The sequence below is a fragment of the Bombus terrestris genome, chromosome 11, assembly GCF_910591885.1.
Source record: "Bombus terrestris chromosome 11, iyBomTerr1.2, whole genome shotgun sequence".
Taxonomy (NCBI): domain Eukaryota; kingdom Metazoa; phylum Arthropoda; class Insecta; order Hymenoptera; family Apidae; genus Bombus; species Bombus terrestris.
The window spans coordinates 2,018,180-2,040,903 of record NC_063279.1 but is presented as its reverse complement, the minus strand read 5'-3'; the positions used below and the strand labels follow the sequence as shown (position 1 = coordinate 2,040,903).

Sequence of the window (22,724 nt, the reverse complement as noted above, 5' to 3'; positions counted from 1 at the left end):
GACCATTTAAGTAATTTATACGCTTCTTTGTTTTTCAAATAGCGAATATTAGTCGCGAAAACTACGAGAAAGCAAAAGGAAGGGAAAAATATTAGGTCGTCCGAAAAGTTTCCATAAGAGGATAACAGACGAACAATAATTTCTGCTTTATATTAATTTATCGAATTAGATATGTTCCATTTCGTTTTATTTCTGTTATTACGTTCGTGCATAATTTAATAAACAAACAAAAAACATTGTGCGTCTATTATTTCCTTATAAAACGAAAGAAACATTTCGAACAACCTAATAGATCGCGCGCCGGAAGTAACCGATCGAGAAACAAGCGATTCGAAAGTCCAAAGCGATTCCATCCGCCTTAAGAATCTCTCTCCGCGTTTCCTTCACTTGCTCGTGGAATTAACGTTCGTAAAATAATTAATATTCGCGGCGAAAGCGAACATTCCGCGGTCAGATTCGCTGTCCGAGAACGCGTAACGGCCAAGAAACAGCGTAATCCGACATAACGCGCTATCTCGCGGGTTAACGAGCTTCGAACACTCCACCGGTGTTCGACATCTCGAGTTTCCCACACAGTGGCACCGAATGATACGACGCGATGCGACGCGCCATCTCCTTTCCTCCACGTCCATCCGCTAGCGTACGCGATTTATTACACGTTCCGCTATCGCGTGTTCGCGAACGCACGTCGCGCGTTGCATCGTTTAGTCGACAGAGAGGATCGCGTTTGTCCCGGCTGTCAAATATGTTAACGCACGAACGAACAGGTTCGATAACCATCGCGTATCGGAAATTCGATTCTTGGTTCGCGATTTCGTCGTCCAAATCGTCCTGTCGTATCGAACGATGTAACAAACGCTGAGGCGGAATTTAGCCCGAGTCACGGTGTTACTCGCGGAGGCATTTTAACGTCACCTTCTCGACCCTCGAGTCATCAAGTACAGTAGCTAGAAAAGGTACTGGCGCGTACTTGGATTTTGCGACGAAGCATTAAGAAGTTCTTTCATCGGGTAGAAAATTCTCGTAGTCGTACGAAAGATATAAAACGACGCGAATATTTGGATTTGATCGATCAGTGCGTAAATTCTACAACGATGACGCAATGGCGGGTCAATGGAATAGTAAAATTAGGAATCGCCATCCGAGTTCTTTTCCTCTTGTCGCTGTGACACGTACGTATACACAGATATATTTAAGAGGGTCTTGGAAACCACGAAAACGGAGACGAGACAGGAGATGTAAGTAAAACGCGTCTCTTCGGTTCGTGACAGTAAAGTATTAGATTATCCGAAAAGTTTCTTTCGTTTTACGAGAAAATAATAGACGCGTAACGTTTTTGTTTCATATTATTTTGTCGAATTACGTACGATCCATTTTGTTCTATCGAGATAAACACCGCGTCATTTCACAGACTCGGTTTCACGTTTGTACAAAGGTGCACTGTTGTAAAAAACACGTTTGCGAAAGAAAGACGCGTCTTTTTTCAAACCTAACCTATCGAACGTTGTGATCTTTATCTCGAAAGAACAAAATAAATAATAAAACGGAAAATGTCGTGCATCCATTATTTCCTTATAAAACGAACGAAACTTTTCGGACGACCTGATACCATAACGTGAAATACCTGTGGCGTACTCAATCTTTGTCGAACGTTGCAAGAAGCGTTGTACTCGGAATCGTAAATTCGAAACGCTCTATCTTCCACGCTGTCCTAATTTATTAACCTAATAATATTTTTATCGAGATACGTATAATTTCGTGTGCTAGACTAGATTGGCCGCGTAGTAGCGACACGCGTATGTGAATATGAGTGTGTGAAGTATATGTGTGCACGACGAAATGTCGAAAAACAGATGAATGTAACTGTTATGTTGGTAGTGCGGTAGGAAGATGGCGAGACAAAGAGAGTGCTGAAATAAATCTAAAACTATTTTAATACGAATTCCAAGTGTAACCTTAGCGTTCCTTTACTTTTATCTCGGCAATTAAGATCCACAATTCTCAACAATTTTATTTAAAAATGTAAGAATATCGCCATAACTGTACTCGTTGACGCACTGTTATCGTCGTCGCCACCACTCACGACTATGGTACGTTATATGCCACGAGTACGTTATGATTATGCATTGAGATTGTGGAATCGAAGAGTCTGAACTTTGCGTCGAATCAAATTGTACGTTTTCTTTCGATAAAAAGGAAGAACAAAGGCTTACATCGAAGGCGATGTTGTAGTCTATAACGTTACTCGCGACGCATAACCGTGTGTTTATTGCTTCGAAGACAATAAACGTATAACACGGATTTATGTTTAAGGAAAACTTTTGTAAGCGGAATTTTAACGGAAGATGTTTACATCGGTGGTATCGCGGTACATCGGAGCCAAGAAACGTATAAACGTCCTCTATCGCATCGGTTATATAGCGATCGAGTTTAAAACGTTGCATACGTGTGTAGAAATTGCACAATCGGTGAGAACATGCGTTTACGGTTTTCGTTGCGTGCTTTTGACGATATCAGCGAGACAGAATCGGAACACAAATTCTTCTTTGCATATTACACAAAGTATATTTTATAAATATACCTATTACCACATTTTTTAAGCTCGATATTCGAAAACAGCAGCCACCTACTGACTTTGAATAGAAGGCGTAGGAGAATACGGTAACACGCTTCTGATATTCAAATACCGACTATGCCGTGAGAATTTATTAACGGAAAATTGTTTTTTCTTAATTAAGAACGATACCGATATTCCACTCGCGTATTAGAATTTATCGCTTGGCAAAGAAACGATCCTTCGTGTCAAAGTTTCGTTCGTAGAGCCGCTGAAACGTATTTCTAGCGATCGGAAACTTGCAACGACTCGATCGTCGTTCAATTGGAAAGACTCTTCCCGAAACGAGCCCCTGATCGAATTCAAAGAAACAACGACATTGCGAAATTGTTTAATTACGTTCTATCAAAAGCGACGTGAGTTGTTTCGAAACTTTGAAAATCGTTTCTTCGTTCACCTAACGCGTCGCGTCTGCCACGATGATCATCCACGACCCACGTTATCAAATTTTACGGAACGACGGAAAAGAGTACAGACAGAATTTTATGCACTGAACAAATTTTCAATTATTTAGACAAATTCTACTGGCTCATTGGCAAACGTTTCAACCTAAGCGCGCAGAGTATAATAATGCTGTATATTTAAACCTGTTTGGACCTATGGGATCCAACTATGGGGAACAGCGAGCGATTCCAACATAGAAATTCTTCAACGATTCCAATCAAAAACTCTAAGATCCTTAATAGATGCACTTTGGTATGTTACCAACGAAACGGTACACCGCGACCTTAAGATACCTACAGTTAAAGAAGAAATATCCAAATTCGGTAATAGATATAACACAAGAGTTAACAACCACCAAAAACCACTTGTTACTCGATTACTTGACACGACGGATCAGATCCGCAGACTAAAAAGACAATACCCTTTAGATTTAAGCACTAGTTTCAACTAGAATCAAACACGCGATAAACACTTACTAAACACGACATAGTATCACGCCAGAATTCCCAATGAGAATTGATTGTAAAATTCTTCCAAATAAAAAAAAAAAAAAAAAAAAAAAAAGAAAAGAAAAGAAACTATTTAGACGACATGGTCGAAAAAGTATACAATCGGACGTTATGAGATATGCTTCGACCTATCGCGTGTCTCGGAACATTCGCGCGGTAGTCGACGCGTTAACGTTTATCGTCTCTCGTAAAGAAATAGGCTCGTCTTCTTCACGTCATCGATAATAAACGAAACGAAGGATACGAAACGATAGATACCTCGCCGACGATTCGACAAATATTTCATCGTTGTACGTACATGTTAATACTTTGATTGTCACGCCGAAATCACACGTTTCGCTGAGGACGCCACGGTAGTATTTTTATTATTCGAAGCATATAACGACAAAATAATAATAAATTGACGATGTAAGATAACGTTCTTTCTCAATGAACCGTTTATCTCATTGATGGTCACGGGTGAGCACCGTGGCGCCTAGAAGATATTAGTAAACAGTATTACGATTATTTCTACGATTTCGACGAAACATTCGGCTGAAATGGTAGAGGCAAAAAGAATTATGTTTGCGATAAACCAACGGTAATGGTAGATCACAACGGAGGAAAATGTGCCGTAGATTTATCGGATCAAACGATAGCGTATTCTGCACCGCATAGAAGAACCCTCGAGTGGTATATAAAATTGGCTTTAGAGTTATTGTTAAATGCATCGATTTCAAACGCGACGATACTCTATAAACGAGCAACAAAAACAAAAATCAAGGTATCGGATTTTAGAATGGCACTCGCTATGCACCTTACACAGTGCCATTCACCGGAGCCGTGAAATATACTTATTCGACAAAGATCGCGACACGAAACGCGGAAGAAAGAAGGGCAAGCGTATCTGGCAGGACAATTTTGCAGAGAGTGGTATGAAAAAAATGTTAAACAGTTGGGATCAAAAATTGCTAAGAATCGGACCAAAAAGGTGACCACCTGTCGTCCAGATTGCATCGATGTGCCACATTTATGTTTCAAGTGTTTTAACACAGTGCACAGTCAGATGCAAGATTTGTTCTCATTTTTTTTTATCGATGTTCTAATAAAAACGTTTAATCGTCCAATGGGGCACATTTTGTTTCAAAGTGTCTTCTATTTATCGGTTATATTCAAAATGCCCTAACTATCGATTTTCATACAATTTTTACAATCGTAACAAGTTCAAGCGCTCGGATCACCAACGACACCGTCAAAGTGTTAAGGAAGTAAATGGACGCGCTGGAGGCGGCAATGATTTTTCCCTCTTCTGTTCGCGCGGGTATTAAACCTGCGTAATCGGTGATCGCGCGTTAAAATGGCAGCTTGTCAAGCGCGTTGTATGTCGTTGTATGCTCATGGGCTGTCGCCATGGCCGAGTAGCCGGCATAATGTCGATCCATGAGCGTCGTGGATAAAGCTCGATGCCAGGACACTCCAGCGGAGTGGAAAGTAGCTGTTGACATATTGCTGCCAGGTATTGGGACACGACGCGCAAGTAGGCGGGGTGGCTTAACCTATGCGGTATATAATATACGCCTCCACGATATCCAACTGGCTTGGTCGCACGAGACAGCAACGCATCATCGTAACAGCATTTTCACGTTTCTCTATCGACGACAATTGCGAGAACGACTTTTACGCGAACGCGAATCAACGCGTCGACTGGCACGATGCTCATTCGCGGTGTTTCACGTTGTTAAGCTTTTTCCACCGATTAGGGTAAGATAAACTTCATGGAACAGAGAATGGCTAACAACGCGAACGACTCGCGCGAATGACATTGTCGGAGAAAAAGCGCGCAAATACGACATAATATTTTACAAAAGTGGAACGTCATGGCGTAGTATACGAGCCACGTGGAAGCCATACGCACGCCGATCGACTCGATGAATTGAAAAATAAAGTTAACAATTCTATTGTAGGATCTTTACTGCAATTAGTTTATTCACAATAAATGAATTAAACAGACGTTGATTAGACAGGAAACCATGGTTGTTTAACGCGAACTAATCGCAATAACGTATTACAATTAAGACAACTAATTACGTCACCAGGGATCTGTGACAACGACCATACCCAAATCCACGTCGTTCCATACCACCTGACAGTGAACCGTTAGGCTTTGACCCGACCTTTGCGCATCGCTCGACATTGCATTTTCCCCATTACGTGGGGCCATCAGGATCCTCTCTTTGCTCATCGACACCCACAAACGCAACATGTAAAAACTGCAAGCATTCGACCACGAGACTAGTCTTATGTACAGTTTGACTATGGTTTGAACAACTATTTTAACTTCGCTGCTTCATTGTAATATCGTACTTAATCATTTTGGCGAATAAAAGCCTACAAAATTATAAAAGCACGGTGAAGTTAAGTTATTGCTCAGCTACTCCTTTTTTATCGTTAATTTTACGTGACACTGGCAACACTCTCTCGACAACGCAACTCGCACTCTCTGACTTCTCAACTTACAACGACTGTTAATTCGTTTTTGTCCCTTAGCAACCCCTCGTCTTTATCTTAATCGCTTGATCTTAACGTCTTAATCGCTTGTCTACAATTCGTCCAACACCACTTATCCACGATACTACACTATTCCTTAAACTCGTTGATTCGAACGAGTCGGAGTTTCGAAAGCCGACAACCGACAATCGTCGTTATCCCGTTGTTCGTTACGCGCGTAAACTTCGTTTCTTAAATAAGCGGCGAGCTTGCGATAATTTTATTTAGCCGTTAAGAACGACCGGTCGAAAGTTCGTTAGAAGCTAGATTCGCCATAATCCCGACTATTAAATAGATGCGAGAAGATAGACGTAGGAAAGCGAAGCTTCTGTTATCGGATATTATCGCGCTATAGCTCGAGCGGATTAATTATCCGGCGATACAGCGAGAGATAGTACGTTTGAACCGGTTCGTCGACGAAAAGAGTGCACGAGTCAAACTCGCGAAGGACGTATCCTCGATGGTATAACCACGGACTGGCATACGTCGAAAACTTGTTTATGCACTTGCACGGCGTATAGCGAATCGATTTTGCCTTGATGGTCGATGGCCAGCAAATTCAAATCCATATCGGTGGAATGTCTGGCCGATAGCGTAGGGCGTAGGCCACTGGCTGCTCCGTGCTCTCGGCTAGCTCCTAAATCACGTCAATTAACTCGTTACGACTCGAGAGAATTATCCAAACGTTTCGAGAAACGTATAAAACGCTGCTCCGATATTTATCAAGTCGACATTTCTTATCTTCTATTCGTATCGCGTTCCCGTACAAATATCCATCGCGTTGGTCCATGGAATTGCTGAAATTGTCAAGCAGTTTCTTGCGTACGTCTACTTCTTGCGAATCGTATCTCGCGTTTCAACGTCGCCGTCAAATTATATCTAAATTTTCGTTTTATCGTTAATTGCACAACGTAATTGCGTTACCATCGAACGACGGTAAACATCGATTACGCGTTTGTCGGAACGTTTTTAGAAACGAACGTTAGAACGAATTTGTATTCCATCGAATAAAGGAAACGTTTGAAAAGATCGCACCGGAGACCGTTAATTCGAGATATCCGCGTAACGTAAGTACGTGTCGTGTTTTCTCGTCGTCGAGCAAGGATCGTCGTTACAGGGCGTAAAAATGGAATAACGCGCATCTAGCGCATTACTACACGACGCATAGCACGAGACGAGTTACGGCTAACGCGGAAGAATATTTCTTCCTTTCGACGCAAAAAGCAGACGTGGAATTTTCGTGAAACGAGAACGCATCAGCACGTGCGCGTTATTTCTCAATTTCTCGTCGTAATGTCCGTCGTGGCGATCAAACGTAGATCGTTGTATCCGATTCTCGAATATACACGAAAACAATCATCGAGACACGGATGAATTCGAGCGCGACGATCGGAAGATGTCTCTAAAACTACATTTACGAAGCTCGAAGAGGAGAAAACGAGCGTTCGCCGTAAGCCAACGATGGACCACCTCGCGCAGTTAGGCCAATTGGATCGCCCACGCACCGTAGAAATCTGTGAAAGGAATACCAAGCTCTGGGCTACCAATACCGTTAAATTGTTCCTGGCATTTCCCTTCGAGAAACTATTCAAGGTATACTACTTTTAATTTGGAACCGACGACTGACGCAATTCATCTACGAGTCTGTCATCGACGTAGGCGTTTCCTATTAAAACTCGTAAAACCGAGTCCATGTTCGGCGGTAACGTCCACGCGGCGCTATTTCGTATTCGTGACGTACTGTTTTCTGATAAAAATTCGTCTCGCACGACCTCGTTCGACGATATCGTCGTCGCTTGTTCGCCAAATCGAAAAGAAGCGAAAAAGAGAGAAGAAATTACGTAAGACGAGCATCGAACCGCTTTCGACAATTTCGAAAAGTGCAATTACGTTGACCACCCCGTGGCCTGTGAACTGCTCGATCGTTATTTATTTGCCATAATTTTGTCACGTAGGTACACGGAACGCGCGTATTCTTTGCAAAGTTTCAGGAACCTCTCTGTCCCGGATATCGTCGAGGACCGATCGTTCTCTCGATTTCCTGTCGCTGTACCCGTACACTCGAACATTCGGCGCTGTGACCATCGAATACTCGCCACGATGTTATTGCAACCAAGCATTATGTATCAGGTTGTCCGAAATGTTTCTTTCGTTTTGTAAGGAAATAATAGACGCACGATGTTTTTGGTTTTATGTTAGCTTATCGAATTGTGCACGAACGTAATAATAGAAATCACGCGCAGTTCGATAAAATAATATAAAAGAGAAATCGTCGTTCGGCTATTATCGCCTAATGATACGAAAGAAACTTTTCCGACAACCTAACACTCATCTCGACGAACTCGTTCATCGACGAACGTTCGAAGAGCTTGCAAGCTTCCTCGCGACTCGCGTTCGTCGATCCGAGGGATCGTGCGTTTAGACGTTTAGACGTCAATTTTTGTACTACTCGAGCACGCACTTGGCAAAATTTGAATCGATACGATGTTCGCCAATTACATTCTCGTTACGAATTAAATTTACAGCTGTCGCTCGCCTCCGATCCGTCGACATAAACGTCGCAAGAAATTACACCCGAGTTTCTTAGTTGACGTTGTTCGCTGCACGCTGAAACTAAAAGTAAAATCTTTCGCTCGAGTGGAGATTTGCCTGCAACTTATCGTACCGCGTTCGACGAGATCGCGTTGCAAATAAATTCTAATCTCCTCTGGAATCGAAGAGCACGTTCGAAGCTAAGACGAACAAGCTTATACGCTGGTACTCGACAAAGAGAACTTCTGGGTTCGTCGTTACCAAAGTATCGCCCTCGTTGGCTGCTACTTACGACAAGCGAGCAGCCAGCAGCTAAAACTATTCATGGTACGAACGTTGGAAAGAAAAAGGCTCGTTCGGTCAAAGTACTTTCGAGCGATCGTTAAAATTCGCGTTACCGCAACCAGGTTTCCACGGGGGCAAAGAAACGGTGCTTGCAGCGATCTTTTCGAATAACAGAGCGGACACCGATAGTAACGATCTGCCCGAAGGAAGCCAGGCAAAAAGGAACGCTCGGAATAGGGGACACCGTGTATATAATACCAGTCGGTGTCACTTGCACAAGCCACTTCTCTGGAACTTTGATTGGACGATTCGAGAAGGAGAGAAAGAGACGCAGACGCGTTTGTAAAACTTTTCCCCGGGCTGGTATGCCCGAATGTAAATGTCGATAGGCGGATAGCCAGGAAGAAGGGAGAGAAGGAAGGAGCGAGAAACGCTGTTATTTCACCGTTGCAATCTGTCTCTGGTTGCATGGGCGATCGCGGCTGCAGGTAAAACCCGCCGATCGCGATTGGCAGCTCTCTCGATGTGGAAATTCTCCCACCTCCGATCTCGGTACCCACCTTCGATTCCGTGTGCCTCTCGATCGCCCCCCTCCCCGCTATTCCAAAGAAGCCTCTCGCGATCGCGATCTCCGCGGATCAAGCCGACCCTTCCTCTCCGCTAATTCCAGAAAATATGGCTGTCCGAATCGATCGCCGGCTGCTTAACGCGATCCACCTTCTCGTCGCTAGCGTCGATACGCCTTTGTCTCGTGCGCGATCGGATCGGCAAATTTACGACGCGCGTGCGTCGAATAGTCGCGTCTTGTAGCTGCAACGCGCAACGTACAGAAATCGCCGTTTAATCTCCGATTGCCTAGAAATTCGTCGTAATAGTAATTTAAACGTTTTGGCGCGTCTCTCGGTCGGTTTACGTGAAAATTGCCATCCTTGGGAAACGCGGGCGCGTAATTCGCGAGGTCGACGATGCGTCGGTCGTAACGCGCGGAAAAACGCTACGTCGCGTCGCTGACGTTCGTCGAAACGGTAACGAAACGATCGGATAACGAAGCGTCGTCTCGTATAGAGAAAAAGAAACGAGGAAAGAGACGCGCGAGATACATATCGAGTATTTTACAGCTCGTGCTAGATTTTATATTTAGGAAGCCACCGTGTAACCTTAGAACTACTGAATTAGGTTAGAACGAAAATACTGGCACCCACACGCTCGCCACTCTCGCGTCTCCCCGCGTTACGCGTTCTGCGTTTAACGGCAAAACTGACAATTTTTCGATGCAGTTTCACGCAACCTGTTACGCTGGCCCAAACGATTCTCGTTATAAACGTCGCACCAGGTGCTCGACGAACCGCGAGTAACCGGTAAAACGCAAGTAACGAGCTTTCTAAATACGATTTTCCTACAAACGCTTCGTTACGAAGTGGCAAGGAAATATCGAAAGAAAACCGAGATACACGTCCAACGCGAATTTCCGTCCCAGAGAATATTAATATTGCGTCGTAGAACGCTTCGTTCGTCGCGACGTTCGTTACAGCGAATAATTCGCGAGAGCTCGAAACATGGAAATTGTACGAAAAGCGCGCGCCTCGTTTTTGCTACGATAGATTTTCTTATAACTTTACAACGAAGTCGTCCGTGGCGAAATTTTACAGACGCGACGTACCTTCTTTATTTTCGCTCGCAGATCGAATAGCGAAAGCCTGTAACCGATCGAAATGAGAGGTAAGCTTGCTCGAGTAGAAAATGCTGGCATCTTTTTTTTTAGATCCGTGGCATGTGCGTGGCTTTTAGAATCGCGTTACAATCCGAAAGCTTCTCCTAAAATATACAGAAGCGAGACGAATCGGACGCGATACGAACGAACGTATTTTTTCGAGGAGCGAAAACGCGAAGGTCGCCGACAAATTCGACCCGAATAAATAGATCACGCTTACCAGTTCGCTAGGAATCGGAGGACATCCGTTCGGAGGCATCGTTTCGCGTATTTATACGTCACCGGACGATTAACGGAAATATCCCAACGACGGAATACGAAAATATTTTTGGGAATATTTATCGCGATTCCAGTTGCCACGTATATATAGAGATCGATATTTACGGAACGTCGCGGTTGGCATAGAAAAAGCGACAGCGATGTTGGAAGCGATATCGCTGCGTTCGGAGGAAATCGATGTAAACGAGAACGCGGTATCGGCCGTTCGACTTAAGCGATGCTTGACGCGAGGAGAAAAGTGGACGCGCGCGTACAGCCATAAAAGGCATTCGCAAAAAGGGTTGAAGCCAGGATGTAGTTGTCGAATATAAAACTAGTTCTGCCCACGTAATTACGAATCGATCGCGACGTTGATAACCAAATGAGAACGCGCCACCACGCTGCGACGGGTTCTCTTAATTAAAAATGACGAAGCGAAATTTTCGTGGCAGCCAGCAAAGATAAATACGCGTAAGTACGTGCCAATGGCATCGATCACGCAGTTCGTAAATGACCCTGCCAACGGTGCCAACCGGTCGCTCGTTACTCTCCGTTCGAGGAACAACGTTTTACCTATGCAAACCGAGCGTTCGCGTTGAAAAAAGAGCTGCAATTAGAGGCGGTATCGCGAGCAAACCGAGACTACCGTGCCATTAATCAAAACAAGACAGGAACGATTTAAGAAGCTGCGCTTGGCTCGCAACGTCGCGTTCACCTCGCTTCGAGCATCCTCCTCGATGTCTTATCCTTCCGAGCGCGGCCGGATTTAAATAAATTTCAATACCGTCGGCCGCGAGTAACCATCTCGTCGTGCAACTTTTACTTTTACAACGAAACTGCTTAATATTTATCCGTTTGATCGATTGCCAGCTTTTTCGAATCACCGCGTACGGAGGCCAGCTATACGCGCCAGTTGCGCGATTTACCATTCCGTCCGATCGTATCACGTAAATACCGATAACGGTTCCTTCTTTCTTTAACGTTAACGAACGTGAAAAACGAACGTAAGAAACGCCAGATATTTTTAAACGCTAACGGTAACTTTGCGTATTATTTCGTCCGATATATAGCCGTTTCTTTACTCTCATTGTCAGGTTTCGCGGTTTCATATTCCGTTTTAACGCTTTGACTGCCACGCCGAAATCGCACGTTTCTTCCTTCGCCACTCGTCCATACCATCCTGTTCTCACCTAACGTTACAATTTCATTTGCGACACTGCTCGTTACTACCGTTGCAGTTGGTCTATGTTTCGTCTCTCCGATCCACCTGTGGAAGGATAAGTAGCGAACGCCGAAAGCCCAGCTCTAACCGAGTTTTAGGTTTGTTCGAACGAGTTTTGCTTCTATTACAGGGTGAACGTGTAACTAGCAGCGCGTCGCAAGTTTCACGAGGATCTAGTACGCGGATTTAACGGTTGGTTAAAGAATTAGAAATTCCGTTAAATCGATGTTTTTAAGCATCTTCGAGATTCAAAGTCAAACTTTGCCACGCCGAAATCACACGTTTCGCTGAGAACACCACGGGAGTATTTTTATTATTCGAAGCATATAAAGACAAAATAATAATAAATTGACGATGTAAGATAACGTTCTTTCTCGATGGACCGTTTATCTTATTGATGGTCACGGTTGACCACCGTGGCGCCTTGCTAACAGTTGATAGCGACATATCGTAACAAGGCTTCGTTTATTTCAACAAACCATTCGCACTCGTTATTTCGTCGTAGGCAAAACGTGCGGAATATATCGTTGAAACGCGTAGAAGATATTAGTAAACAGTATTACGATTATTTTTACGATTTCGACGAAACATTCGGCTGAAATGGTAGAGGTAAAAAGAATTATGTTTGCGATAAACCAACGGTAGTGGTAGATCAAAACGGAGGAAAATGTGCCGTAGATTTATCGGATCAAACGATAGCGTATTCCACACCGCATAGAAGAACCCTCGAGTGGTATATAAAATTGGCTTTAGAGTTATTGTTAAATGCATCGATTTCAAACGCGACGATACTCTATAAACGAGCAACAAAAACAAAAATCAAGGTATCGGATTTTAGAATGGCACTCGCGATGCACCTTACACAGTGCCATTCACCGGAGCCGTGAAATATTCTTATTCGACAAAGATCGCGACACGAAACGCGGAAGAAAGAAGGGCAAGCGTATCTGGCAGGAAAATTTTGCAGAGAGTGGTATGAAAAAAATGTTAAACAGTTGGGATCAAAAATTGCTAAGAATCGGACCAAAAAGGTGACCACCTATCGTCCAGATTGCATCGATGTGCCACATTTATGTTTCAAGTGTTTTAACACAGTGCACCGTCAGATGCAAGATTTGTTCTCATTTTTTTTTATCGATGTTCTAATAAAAACGTTTAATCGTTCGATGGGACACTTTTCGTTTCAAAGTATCTTCTATTTATCGGTTATATTCAAAATGCCCTAACTGTCGATTTTCATACAATTTTTACAATTGTAAAAAATTCAATCGCACAGGTCACCATCAATGACCACCGTGGCGTTACAGGAGAAACCGTGGCCGGTCAAGTGGCAGTCAAAGTGTTAAACAATAAATACCCGTAGCTCGTATAATTCGGATTATCAATCGTTTCAAGGGAATTCGAAGAGAGGCAAAAAAGAAAAGTGCCTTTTGCTTCCTTTTTTACGACGCTTGTACCGATCAGCCAAATTTACATTCTCCGTTTTAATCCAACCGACGTGTGCGGATCTTTCTTAAAAATATCTCGTTGCCACTCGTGTTCCCTTCCACGGACCGTGCATTATTTCATCGTAACCTTGCCTAGCAGAATTTCGCCTTACTTCGCCAATCGATCGACCATTGACTAACGAGCCTCGCAACGAGTTCGCCCACCCGTGGCCGATACGTCGTTGTTCGATATCCCTGGCGATTAAACAAGTATGTACACAGCATTGTTACGCGACGGAATTTAGAAAAGGCGACGTCGAACCACGCAACGCTACGCGCTCTTTCTTCTCGTTTCTTTCTCTCTCGTGAAAACGCGCGCCGCGATGACGAAACGCCTCGTTGTCTCACGTCAATCCGTAAACTCGCCTATTCTATTTCTACGACGATTGCTATATACCTGTTTGAGATATATTTTTGGTTCCTCTGACTCGTCTAGGGGCATGGTACGCGAACTAAACGGTCGGTGTATCGCATCGAGCGACGATGGATCGGCTTGTAAACGTAAGACGGTGCTTGAAGGGAAAAATCTCGTCCGGACATTGTCCTTACCGGCGAAACGAAAAATCTTCCAGCAGATATATCAGCCGCAGCTCGCGCTTTTCCCGCGAAACTAAATTCGAGCGACAAACTAAACGTACGAGGGCTACTTTAGAAAATTCGTCTGGCAAATTCGAAGCAATTGGCGTACGTTATCGATTAAAGAAATTTACGGAGATATGATTCGATGAAATATCGTTGGGATATTGTTTGGCCGGAAGCGATCGATTTATACGACGAATTAAAACGATTTATCAACTGTGACAGAGACGCGTGTCAGAAAACGGTAGAAAATGGCAGATAAATGGCAAGAGTCTCGTAGACGCGTGATATCCTTACAACCAAAAGAAAATACGTCGACTCTTGGACAGCCTACGCCGCGAATACCTGTTGCTAAAAATCTACGCTGCCGAGATGCCAGCCTCTCCCAAAAAGGGCGTTTAATCTCCGCATCGATTTGCATACCCCACGTTCATCGAACTTTCTCGTTCCCACAATGGCCATTAATCACTTAACCCGGTGCCGCTACACCTGAATCAGCTCGTACAAAGAGTGAAAATATCGCGTGGAAGCAACCGTCGGGATTTCACAATGACACGGTCCTTTGTTACGCATCGTACGCAGCGTGCTTTACGTTCTGGCACGGACGTACGTCTTAATTAATCAAGAGATCGTTCGGCCGGATAACCGACGCTCTTACGCACGTACGTTCGACGAAGAAACGATCGATCGTAAGAATTCGAAAACCACTGGACGGGAGAAAGTTTCATCGATGCGACTAACGGCGTGCTCGATGGAGGAAAACCGAGAGAAGGCGAGACGAAGTAAAACGATAGAGTCGAACGAACGTTACGTTTGAGGGGCGACCACCGTGATCGTTTCAAGGTCGTAAAACCGAGCACACGCGTGGAAAAAGAATGTTGGTGGGAATCGGGTTTGATCGGAACCCATCAGCCGTACCTGTTCTCTTAATTTCGAACAGCCACCGGTCATTATCGTCTTACGTTTTTTTGTATTATTAACGCATTAACGGTTGTTTCCTCGTACAATCGCTTTTCCTGCCCGACTTTCTACGGAAAAATATGAAAATACGCGACCCACTACCGCGCTATCTGTGGAACGACGCGTTCGGCCAAGTCTGTACATCACCGCGATATCATCCGTAAGACACATCCTCTACAACGTACAGACGCGCTATATTTTTATAATCGTCAGGATTTTCAGACCTCTTCGAATCTCCGCGACATTCGTTTGCCTTATCTTATCAGCGTAGGATCTTTACTGTAATTAGTTTATTTACAACAAATGGACTAAACAGACGTTGATTAGACAGGAAACCATGGTTGTTTAACGCGAACTAATCGCAATAACGTATTACAATTAAGACAACTAATTACGTCACCAGGGATCTGTGACAACGACCATACCCAAATCCACGTCGTTCCATACCACCTGACAGTGAACCGTTAGGCTTTGACCCGACCTTTGCGCATGGCTCGACATTGCATTTTCCCCATTACGTGGGGCCATCAGGATCCTCTCTTTGCTCATCGACACCCACAAACGCAACGTGTAAAAACTGCAAGCATTCGACCACGAGACTAGTCTCGTGTACAGTTTGACTATGGTTTGAACAACTATTTTAACTTCGCTGCTTCATTGTAATATCGTACTTAATCATTTTGGCGAATAAAAGCCTACAAAATTATAAAAGCACGGTGGAGTTAAGTTATTGCTCAGCTACTCCTTTTTTATCGTTAATTTTACGTGACACTGGCAACACTCTCTCGACAACGCAACTCGCACTCTCTGACTTCTCAACTCACACTGAATGTTAATTCATTTTTGTCCCTTAGCAACCCCTTGTCTTTTGTCTTAGCCCAACCAGGCAAACAAGCAACCGCTTGTTTATAATCAGCCCGACACCTCCCAGGACCCTCATCAACGACGTTACATTAGGTTGTCCGAAAAGTTTCTTTCGTTTCATAAGGTGATAATAGACGAGCAACAATTTCTGTTTTACATTATTTTATTGAATTAGCTATGAGCCATTTCGTTCTATTTCTATCGTAGTGTCGTGGTTGGGGGGCCTGGGGGGTGTCGTGCGGATTGTAAACAAGCGGTTGCTGAGCACGTGCGTAGCGAGGCTAAGACAAGGGGTTGCTAGGGGATGATAAACGAATTAACAGCAGTATGAATTGAGAAGTCAGAGAGCCGAGATAGTGTTGTTGGCGTTGTTAAGAGAAAATTGCGTTGACGAGAATTGTTAATTAATTGTCTAGTTGCCTTAATTATAATACGTTGTTAAGATTGGTTCGCGTTAAATAACCATTGTTTTCTGTTTAACTAACATCCGTTTAATCCGTTTATTATTAGTAAACTAATCATAATAGTTTACGACACTACGCTATTATTACGTTCGCGCATAATTCGATAAAATAATATAAAACAAAAAACATTGCGCGTCTATCGTTTCCTTATAAACAGAAACATTTCAGAATCATAGAAAGAAACATTTCGGACTAATATAACGTCTCTCGCTTTCTCCTTCTATTCTTTCCTTCTTTTTCATTTACGTATCAACAGGCTTGCTTAATGACGATAATGATACTAATAATAAAAATAGCAATGAAATTACACGCGTTTCTTCTTTCGAACGATCGAAACTGAGATTCCAGATTATATTTCCAATATTTCCCTGGCAGTTGAAACGCGTTCGCAGCTGACGTAACTCGAGGACTCGCGTTTTCGATGGAACAACGAAAGACCGCGACAACAACAACGCCGGAGGTCGCCGCCACTGCGTCCGTCTCCGAAACACCAAACGATTCGAAACGCCGGAGTCGATGTCTTTCGTCGAACGATCTTCCGGGTAGCTTTCGTACTATGGCGCGTTATTAAATAAAGCCAGCCGGTTTGTAAATCACCGGGTGTCGTCTGACCGCGGGGTTCGAAGAAACGTCGCGTAGGAGTGAACGTTACACGACCAATAAACGATTATTAATCGTTACGCGTACGCAAACGACCGGCAGATCGACGAGAAAAAATATTAGCAACGGCGATCGTGGGTGAAACGCGACAAAAGTCGTCGGTTTCTGGTTCTGTCGGCTGGTCGACGCACAGAATCGCCTCGATGGCCAAGAAAACGAGGAAATATTCATGAAGCGATTGTTGCAACGCGTTATTAAACGAATATAATTGCCGCGTGAATCACGCCACGCCGTCATGGTACGAAGCGCGAGAACCTTGGGCGCGAGAAGCAAATGAAACGAGACTGCAAATCGGAAAATCTTTTTACGGTATAGTCTACCTCGTAAAATTTCATCCGACGCTTTTATCGACCAACGTAATTAACCAGTTAACGAGGCAGAGACGGACGACGATTCCCAACGAACCGCTTTACTCGCGCTAGTTAACACTGGAACTACCGCACCGGGCAAATCGAATGGTTTTACAATTTTAGTTTAAAATTCCTACTTCGCGTTACATTTTTTTCATTTACAATTTTTATTGCGTATCATTCGATATGATAGCAGTCATCGGGAAAATTGCAGATCGATCGCTGCATCGCTGGATGCTAACACTAAAAATACCATAAAATACACCAGTCAAATTAACTGGTTTTACAATTTTATTTTAAAATTCCTACTTCGTGTTACATTTTTTCCTGCAATGATGTAATGACTTTCGCAATGATAACTAATAGAATGATATAATGGATTTTATTCTGTTTTTTACGTATTTAAACTGAAAATAATTTTGCATCAAAGCTACTTATACCGATACCGGTCAAAATGATTGGTACTTGCGAAAGCGTAAAGGAATCCTGCGATCCGTTTATCGAACCCCAATTAACCAGTTTCCTCGTTTTCTACAATTTGCCACGCGTTTTCAAAATTTTTACCGCGTATCATTCGATACGACGATATCAGGAAAATTCCGGATCGATCGCTACATCGCTAGATGCTAATACTAAAAATACCATAAAATACACCAGTCAAATTAACTGGTTTTACAATTTTATTTTAAAATTCCTACTTCGTGTTACATTTTTTCTTGCAATGATGTAATGACTATCGCAATGATAACTAAAAGAATGATATAATGGATTTTATTCTGTTTTTTACGTATTTAAACTAAAAATAATTTTACATCGAAGCAACACTTGCATACGTTTGCAAATGTTCTCCAGTGTTTTCCTGAGATGTATCTACCTGCTATTAAGTTCGCTAGCAACGTTGATGCAAGATGTTCATAAACAGATGGCGACTATTCTAGGATCCTCTGCTTTTCGCTTTATACATTGACTGAAACTTTGATAGCATAATTTCCCGGGATATTGAAGTTCCTCGGCGGATAAATTTATGCAGCTTTCGAAGAGTTAAAGGCCTTTCAAGACTGTATTTCGCGATAGCAAATGTTCCATTTTATCGATTAACAGCAATGGTAGAATAATAATGGCTTAAGTAGCATCGGTATAGGAAAATTAAATTTTTTGTAAAATTTCACGAACGATATCTACGAGAAAATTTGGCAAATGACATTTATGGGAATTTAAAAATATTCGGTCTTCCGAGGCTGACGTCTGAGGCAGCAGTGGAAAATTTATTTGATCAATCAGCGATAATGGTATTAGGTTGTCGGGAAAGTGTCCTTCTTTTACAGACACGTCCTTTACAACTTCGCATCTTTATACAAACGTGAAATCTAATCTACCGGACGTTGTGATCTTTATTTTGATAGAACAAAATGGACCATTGGTAATTCGACAAAAATAATATAAAACAAGAAATGTGTGCATCCATTATTTCCTCGTAAAAGGAAAGAAACTTTTCGGACGACCTAATAAACAGCGACAGGAATGACGAAAGGAAATTTGTCAAAGCCGAATACGTCGACCAGGTTTGCGAATCCTCTAGAATAAAGTAATCGCGATCGCGATGAAATTCCTAGAAACGAGAACAGATAATTGCCGCGTATTAATATGAATATTAAAGATCACGCTTTTCAACGTGTAAACCTGAATTACAAAGACACGTACAGGTACGTGCACAATTCAAACGCGTGTAACTCAATTCCTACATATATTTTCGCGTGTATGTACACAAACGAGATTCGCGTATTTGCGTTTGAATTCCTGCAATTACATAAACACGCGGATACTCGAGTGTCGGATTAATTGGCCGAACGAGACAAAAGTTTTGCCAGCTGCAGGTACCGACGACGAGTCTTCGACAGAGTTTCTTCTAACAAACGCGTTCGGTTCGCGCAAAAATTCATTCCAAAAGCTGAGGATTTTATCTCGACACTAACGCCGATATCTATGTAATATCAAAAAAGAGAAAAAGAGGGGGGTATACGCTTGGTCTATTGTATATTTAAGTTCGAGTTTCTCCGGATAGTATAAGTTGTAAATTTAAGGTATAAACTAAAAATCGTAAGAGTGCTGGGAAAGAGAGAAGGAGAGAGAGAGAGAATGTAAGTAAGTGCGTATGCCTTGGTGACGTCAAAGCTAAACGAGTAAAAGAGTGGGAGAAGGATGCTAGGGTCGAGGGTCGGCATTTTTTGACCCGAGAAGACGGAAGTTGAGAGCCGAGTGTCGGAATAAGACGTACGAAGATATTGTAATCAATATTTTAATATTGGGTATTGCTTGTTAAAACAAAACTAAACTTAACTTCGAATAAAACATCCTTTCTTGTCCTTGCTCTAGACTATTTAGATACTACATCTATACAAACGTGACAAACACCTCCGTAGCCTAAAAGCATGGAACAAAGCTGTTTTTGCCGGAGAATTAATAATTACACGACACGAGGGTAGACATCATAAAGCAACGGGGAGGCAAGAAAAGGAATAAATACGAGTTAACTCGATTCGTTGGCCGGCCATATACGGACAAAACGACCGAACGAATTATCAGTGGCTAACGACGCGGGATCGAGCCTTTAAAAAGGCGACCGGCCGACTACTCTTCCCATTGAGAGGAAGCCAGCCAGACCTCGTTCGTCTGGTTCGCTGCTTCTTCTTCGCCTTCATTCATCAAACATCGTATTCCAGCAGCAGCGCATCGTCAACCCGGACATTATTCAGCCGCGTTTTTCGAAGATAATAGCTGCCTCTACAAATAAGATCGTCGAACGAGAAACGTCCGGCAACTCGAGGTGCCTCGTACATTCCTAGAAGAGAACACCGACGCCGAGCGAACCTCGTAAACATTCCTCGTTTCTTTCGAGCTACTTCAAAGCGTATACCATGGAAAGAAGTTTGCCGTGTGCCAGGGAAACGCGGATTCGTCTTTGGGAATTGTGTCTCGTCGTCGCGACAAGTTGCAGGAGTATCGGAGGAAAAGGAGGAAAAATTGTTCGCGCTCCGTTTCGATTCGCGAGGGCGATATAGTTTAACCTTATCGTTCGAAGGACGCGCGGAGGACACGAAACGAACGAAGTTGAAGGAAGGAAAAAAATTATTAGACCGAGGACTTTTGTGCAAAAGCGTATTTGTTTGCAAAGGATCGCGTCTAAGCAGAGTTTCTTTCGTCTCGTAAATATTTCTCGTAGATATTTTGTAGATCTTCGTACGTTACGCACGAATGCTATGCATTTTTGCACCTGCAAATTTCCTAGGGACGCGTAAAATTCGACGGCTTGAAAATCATGAAAATTTAAATGTTCGCTTGTTTGAATACCGAATGAATGCTTTTCGAAAACAGTTAACACTGGAACTACCACACCAGTCAAATCGGTGGTTTTACAATTTTATTTTAAAATTCCTACTTCGTGTTATATTTTTTCCGCAATGACGCGACGACTTTCGCAAGGATAACTAAAAAAATAATATAACGAATTTTATTTTGTTTTTTATGTATTCAAACTGGAAATAATTTTGCATCAAAGCTACCTACACCGATGCCAGTCAAAATGATTGGCACTTGTCAAAGTGTTAAAGGGTGCTGCGATCCGTTTATCGAACCCCACTTAACCAGTTTCCTCGTTTTCTACAACTTGCCACGCGTTTTTTAAATTTCTACCGCGTATCATTCGATATGACGATATCAGATATCGGGAAAATTCCGGATCTATCGCTAGATCGCTGGATGCTGACGCTAGAAATACCACACCAGTGAAAATGACTGGTTCTATGATTTTATAAATTTGTCAACCCTCGTTTGGGGATTATGGTCCCAGATGTATTAACAATACCAAAAATGTACTACATAACATGGAATTGCTTCTGTAAGAAAGTAATAAATCAATAACTATAAGAATATTCTATTATTACGTATTTTTTAAAGATCAATCATTTTCACTGGTTTTGGTAAAAATATCTTCCTGTTAACTATCGGTAGTTCTAGTGTTAATAAACGATATATTAATGTAGTAATTTATTAGCAAATTATTATGATTAGTTTATTAATGATAAATGGATTAAACAGATGTTAATTAAACAGAAAACAATTGCAACAAACGTATAATAATTAAAACAACTAGACAATTAATTAACGATTCTCGTCAACGCAACTCTATCTCGACAACGCAATCCGCAATCTCTCACTTCTCAACTCATACTGCTGTTAATTCGTTGATCGTCCCCTAGCAATCCCTTGTCTTTTGTCTTAGACAAAATGGTCATAGACCACTCGGTGTCTATGCGAAGCGATAGGATGGTGACGCCGCATTTAACCTGGCGATTGTCACGACCGGCACCCTTCAAATCCGATGGACCGATGATGAAGATAAAGATGCGACGGCCTTGGCGACGATGCATATCGCCTAATCGGTCATCGATATCCCCACGGTCCTTCCACCGAATGTTCTAGAAGAAGGGGTGCGTGGCAACGGTCGCGTACGCCTACAACGTAGTGGAGATATCGAGGGGTGACAAAGAAAAAAAGGAACAGATCCCACCGAAAGTCAAATTGTAAGAGCTTCGGTCTTGGAAAGTCACGGCTGGAGCTCAGAACGAAATCGCAGTCGGTGTAAGCTCAGAGTTCAAGAAATAAGCTCTCTTTTGTATTTTTCTACGTGTTATTATTTTCTCCTCGTCTGAGCTACCCGTCTTTTATTTTACGTGACGCGATCGTCGAAAGAGACGGAACAGGATTGTCGAAAAGCTCGGTGTAATAACGGCGGTTCGCGTAAAAACGCTAAGAAGCTGGTGAAAATCGTAAATAAGAAGAGAAGCTGGAAGACGATGGATGGCCGCTGGCAAAAACAAAGGAATTTATACGCAAGATATCGTGGCTTCTTGCCGCTATAATCGTAAATAGAGGTTTATACGTTTGCGGCGATGCATAGATGCCCGAGCACGCCGGTAATCTGAGAAAAGCTGGATAACGAAGCGCATGGCGAATAAGATTTTATTGGATCGTTAAAGAGAATGGCGATTGGCGACAATTTGCCCCGTTTAATCCGCACGATCCATAACTTTCTCTTTAAATCGAACGATAGTAACACGCGCCATCCATCGCAAATCTCTCCGACTTGTTCATGGTGCCGTGATAACGTTTCCAGCTATTTCGCGCGTTCTTTCCTTTATATATCCATAGCACCGTAGTGCAGGCTTTGCTTATTTCCAAGAAGCCGAAAGTCGCAGCTTT

General features: G+C 42.8%; 1 protein-coding gene and 1 long non-coding RNA gene across 2 annotated transcripts in view; one reads left to right on the top strand and one right to left on the bottom strand.

The window, feature by feature from the left end:
- The window catches only part of LOC100646835, a 94,110-nt gene that overhangs the window by 51,704 nt on the left and 19,682 nt on the right, over nucleotides 1-22,724 (bottom strand). The window lies entirely within an intron of this gene.
- Nucleotides 673-22,144, top strand: LOC110119721. Its single transcript, XR_007225742.1, has 2 exons — nucleotides 673-1,172; nucleotides 21,745-22,144. It is a non-coding gene; the product is annotated as an uncharacterized LOC110119721 (long non-coding RNA).